The following is a 5406-nucleotide window of genomic DNA, read 5'->3' as shown; positions in this document are numbered from 1 at the left end:
TGTCCTCGCTGTCTCCCTGCTACTGTGCTAGAGATTAGCTCTGCCGTTTGCTTGCTGTGTGACCTTGGAGAAAGCCTCCTACTCTACCTCAGTTTCCCCTTTAAAGCTAGTTTCTACCTCACAGGGTTGTTGTGAGTTTGTCAGGAGATCATGTTTGGGGAAATTGGAAAATGCCACTTACGTAGAAACCCCTTGTAATATTTTTAGAAACAGGAGGATAGAGAGATCCCAAAGTTCTGGCGCCTTGCCTTGCCTGTTTGGGGGAATGGCTTTGGCCTTTACTCAACGCTAGCCCTGCCTTAGGCAGAAGTGCCCTGCCCAGGCCAACCTCCTGTGCCTGTGGAGGCAGGGGTCATCCAAGAGAGCACAGGCTTCGGAGTCAGAGAGCCTGGAAAACTTAGAAGTTGCTGTTCTGGTCCAGCAAGGCCCCCTGCTGGGGTACCCCAGCCTGCCCCTCCAGGGCAGGGAAGAGAACCAGCAGAGGCCGAGGGCCAGGAAAAGGGCCCCTCAGAGGAGGAAAGTACATGCAGGCAGTCATTAGAGGTTGTGACAGGGTGGCCCTGAGGTCTCACTGGGCAGGGATGACAAGGGGTCTGACTCAGCAGGGACTGCAAAGCAAAGGCTCACTTGTTTCTGAGGGGTCCCTGGGCAGCTTCATCTGTTCCCTAGAGTCTCCTTAGGGACCAATTCTCCATTCCCCGCTGGGGACCTGTGGGCAATTTAGATTCTTCCCACCCAGGCCCATTGGTCAGCACCCAATGCTGACCCGAGGATCAGGGTCACCGCGCCTCCCTCCAGAGACCCTAGAGACAGGGGGCTCCAGGTTTACAGTGTGGAAAGTCATGATGCCCAGGGCTAGTTCTTCTGTTCCATTGCCTCCACTGTCAGAACATATTCTAGCCTCTTCCACTATGGACAGAGTAAGTCCTTAAAAAGGGATTACCTGAAATGTTAGGTTAGGATTCATTTCCAGAAGAGAAAATGGGTGTCAGAGGTTCTGGGACAGGCCTGCAAAAGTCAAGGTGAGGACATGGTTGAATGTGGCACTGTGGATGAAAAGGTGTGAGGACGCCAGGCATGATGGCTCACACCTATAATCCCAGCACTTTGGGAGGCCAGGGTGGGAGGATCACTTGAGCCCAGGAGGTCGGGGCTGCAGTGAGCCATGATCAGTCATGCTATATAACTCTAGCCTGGATGACAGAGTGAGACCCTGTCTCTAAAAATAAAAATAAAAAAATAAAAAAGGAGGAAACCCAGAGGACGGTGGGGTTCCTGTGAGACAGTACTTTCTTAGGGCTCCACAGGAGGGCCAACCTCGGTGCTGCCCTGGAGAGCTGCTCATCAGCAGCCTGTTGTGAGTACACTGCGGGTCTGGGGTGGTGGAGAGAGATCTTTGCAACCTGGCTGCTTGCTCTGCTTCACTCCAAATTAGAGAAGGCACCATTGGGCATCCATGGCAAAGTGGGCCAGATCCCAAGAAAACCCAAAGTTGCTGAGTTGAACCTGCCCACTTTCTTCTCTTGAGCTCAGGGGTCAGCAGTATTGCTGCTGCTTGCTGAGCAGAGTTGAGGGGTAGTGAAAGGGTCCCCAGGCAGCTTTAGCTGGTTCCCCAGGGCCTCCTCAGGGGACCCATTCTCCTGTCCCTCTTGGGAACCTGTGGACGATTTAGATTCCTCCCACTTAGGCCCATTGGTTAGCACCCAACACCCAAGAGCATGTTGGGCCCCAAACTAAGAATTCTATCCCTCCTCAGTTTCCCATCCTAAATTAGGTTCAACCTCAAAGTCTAAAACTGGCTCAGATGTTTTGCAAACAAATAAATGACAGATACTGCAATAAAAAGTCAACATAGAAGTGCCCTTTCTCGTTATAAATTTCCTAGGGTGAAATTTAAGGCAAAAAATAAAATTCCCTTGTTCTTTTTGGTTAAAGCCCAAAGGAAAAAAGAAAAATAAGCCAAAGGATTCAAGCCCAAAGCACTCAAAGAGAGCCCAATGACCCATCAGAGCCCAGTGATCAGAATCAAGTCTCCAAGTTACTTGCTTATCCAGGCAGGCCGGGAGAGCTGGGTTACCACTGGAATGGGTCCTTCTCTCATGTCTCGGCATTTTAACTAGCCTGCCATGCGTTCAGTTCTTAAAAGATGAACCTGGTGGTCACACAGCCTTAGACCTCTGCCCACCACAAGGAAATCCCTCAAGCAGCAACAGGCCACTGGGTGTCTCCAGAATCCAGCACCACTGAATGAAACGGTGCCCTGATGTCAGCAGAGAAGGAAGTTTTCCAGGGACTGTACGAATCAGTCAGCTTGAGCAATATGCCTTCTTTACAGCTTCCTACCTTACAGTCCTCCAATTTTTATTTCACTTTTTAATGTCTCCTCATTACCATGCTAAAGTTAATAAAGTCTCCACCCTGGGAGGAGCTATAATACTTCATTATCATGACATGCAACCTATGTGCTGGCATGATGACTCACTGCATCTGCACCACTGGGACTCCTCAACACACGATAATGCATCCTCTCCCCTCTTTACTCCTCATGAAATCCACCTGAGACTTCTGCCCAGAGAGACCCTGCTTGGGAGAATACTCCCAGTGCTCTCTTTACTGTCACAATACAACTCCTGTGGATCAAAACCTGCATTCTCTTACTGAATTGTTACTCACAAAACGAACAAGTACCAATGTTTTTCGGTTAACAGTGACTCAAGAGCTGTGGGGCGGAGAGGGTGCGCAGTGAGCTGGAGGTGGTGGAGTGGCGCAAGCTGACTCTGGTAAGGTTGGGACCCGGGGTGGGGCAGCCGGTGGAGGGGGTTGGGGACGGGGATGAGACATGGCCGGCAGAGATGCAGGGGCGGACCCCTGGACCCGGTTCACAGGAGCAAGAAATCTGGCAGTTGCAGGAGAAGTGGGAGGAGCTGTTGAATCAGGTAGGGGCAGGGGATGGGCCGGCCTCTGTCCCTCGGTTGTCCTCGGATGCCGCCCTGGTCGCGGTCATGAGCCCCGTCCCCTTCCCGGTTCCGTTCTCCCTGCCTTCACAGGCCCGCTCCCAGCTCTTCTGCTTGGGAGAGGAACAGTGGAGTCAGAAGCTCTGGCGGCCAGGAGAGCGGGACAAGGGGCAGGGCGGAGGCGTGGGTGGGGCATGAGCCCGGGCTGAAGGGTGGCGGGGGCAGAAGCCTTGGTGAGGTCGTCAGGCCAGGCTTGAGCATCCAGGGCGGGACGTTGGGCGGGGCATGGGTGCCTGCCGGACCGCGCTTCTGGCTGGGCCCTGGGCTGTGGTTGCGGCTCCGTGTGCCCCGCTCCTGACCTTCCTGGGATCCCTCCTCCAGAAACAACTGGAGCTGCTGGAGGCCAAGCACGCCATGCAGGTGGAGATCATCCGGCAAATGCAGGCCGCACCGGAGACTGTGGGGAGGATCGGCCTCGGGTGTGGGTTCGGCCAAGGCCGTTCCAGGGTGGTGGGAAGCCGCGTGGCCCCCAACCAGATCTGATCCCCAAACCCAGGTCAAGCAGCGAAGGAAGGAGGCCTGGCCTAACTTGAAAGATCAAAGGGACGGTTCCACGCCCATCAGCCCTGCCCTGGGAGCCACTCACCTCGGGCTCCCCTGCGGCCTTTACCTCTCCTCCCCTACGGCAGCAGCCTCCCGGCCCCCAGGAGGCCTCCTCCCCCAACCCTGAGTCGTCCCTCTCCCCTCCTGCAGGCGGTGCAGCTCAAGGTGATGCAGCCCGAGGCGTCTGCGCAGGACGCCATGCGAAGGGGCCCGGAATCCTAAGGGCCTGGGGTAGGGCCGTGCTGTGCAGGTGTGTATGTGGGGGAGACCATGGAACCCGGTCAGGATGTCCACCTTGCGCCTGGCCCAGCAGGTGTGACACGGTGCAGGACGGTGCGAGCTCGCTCAAGGAAGACCTGGCCAGGGAGCATCGTCTGAGCGCCAACCAGGAGAGGGTGATGGGTGGAGGGCTGCGTCTGGGAACCTCCACCAAGAAACCCCCGCAGAAGAACCCCGTGCAGGAACCTGCCTACCCTGGGCCCCTTCACACAAAATACCCTGATGTAGGACCCCCTCGGGACCCCCTCCTTCTGAGAGAGCCAGCCGATGCTGCGCCCTATCCACTAGCGTTAACTGGATGCACTCTCTTCTCCTGCAGGAGAGGCTGTTCCATGGCACGGTTGTGAGGGTCGTCAGGTGAGACCAGCGGGGTGAGCACGGGGCTCGGTACCTCCCTCCGCCTCCCCTGTTGCCGCCACCTGATGGTCATCCTTCCTCCGCAGGCGGTGGGCGCGTAGAGCGCTGCAGGGGCTGCTGCTGTTCCCACTGGTCTTCCTGTTTCTGTCGCTGTTCTTCGCAGTGCCGAGGAACCCCCCTGGGTTGTGGGGCCAAGGCTACTCCGTCGCCTTCCGCCGCCTGTGCTACACGCTGTCCCAACTTCTGGAGTTGCATGCGCACGGGCTGCTGCCCACCTGAGCGCCTCGCGTCGGCTCCTGCGCTTGTTCACTGCGTGGTTTCCGGTGCCCGCGGGTGGCCGACAGAAGCAGGCCGGCTGGAGTCTTGCTCTGACAACCAGGTTTTATGGAAGTGTGCGATCATAGCTCACTCTGTTCTCTAATTCCTGGCCTAACCTATCCCCTCACCTCAGCCTTCAAAGAAGCTGGAATCACAGGTGTGGTCCACCGAGCAAGGGGGTTTGGTGGGGGGAGCCACTCAGTTTGCTCTTGATTTTCTTTGGTCGGCAACTTGGGCTGGGCCTGCTTGGGCGGAGCTGAAGACCTCGCCTGGGTGCCCTTGTGCGTGTGGTGGTACGACCACAGCTGGGCTTGCTTAGGGTTGGGTACTTTGAGATGGCTTGGCTTGCGTGTCTGCTGGTGGGTGCTGCTAGCTGACTGCCGGTCCACCTGGCTTCTTCCCGTGCTTCCAAGAGGGAAGGGAGGTGGGTTCTAAGAGGGCAAGAGGGGCTGCCTGGGCTCTTAGGCCCCGGCTCACCAGCCACAAGGTCATGTCCGCCTCCTCATATTGGTCAGAGCAAGACCCAAGGGGGAGCCCCATTCATGGGCTGGGGAAACACACTCCACCTCCAGGTGGCAGGATCTGCAAGCAAGGTGTATCTAAGTAAGCCAAAAGTACCTACCTTCTCGCTTATGTAGCTCCATGTTAGTGGAAGGATCCCCAGTGCTTGAGGAGAGCTGGTTTCTTAAACTCTCAATGACACCTCTGGGTTTTTCAGCTGCAGAGGTGACCTCCAGGTGCACGGCGTGCATGTCCCCAGTCCTTATACATGGTGGGTGAAGACCGCCTTCTCCCCAATCCTGTTCTCTTCCTGACCCACCCAACCCCTTGTACACACCCCGATGTGCTTAGTGTATAGAAATATCGCCCCATGGTGGTACGTCTGGTTCTCTGA

This window comes from Carlito syrichta, unplaced genomic scaffold, assembly GCF_000164805.1.
Source record: "Carlito syrichta isolate Samal-C Ts95f unplaced genomic scaffold, Tarsius_syrichta-2.0.1 Scaffold311553, whole genome shotgun sequence".
In the NCBI taxonomy this organism is placed as follows: Eukaryota; Metazoa; Chordata; class Mammalia; order Primates; family Tarsiidae; genus Carlito; species Carlito syrichta.
This window is presented reverse-complemented; position numbering follows the sequence as displayed.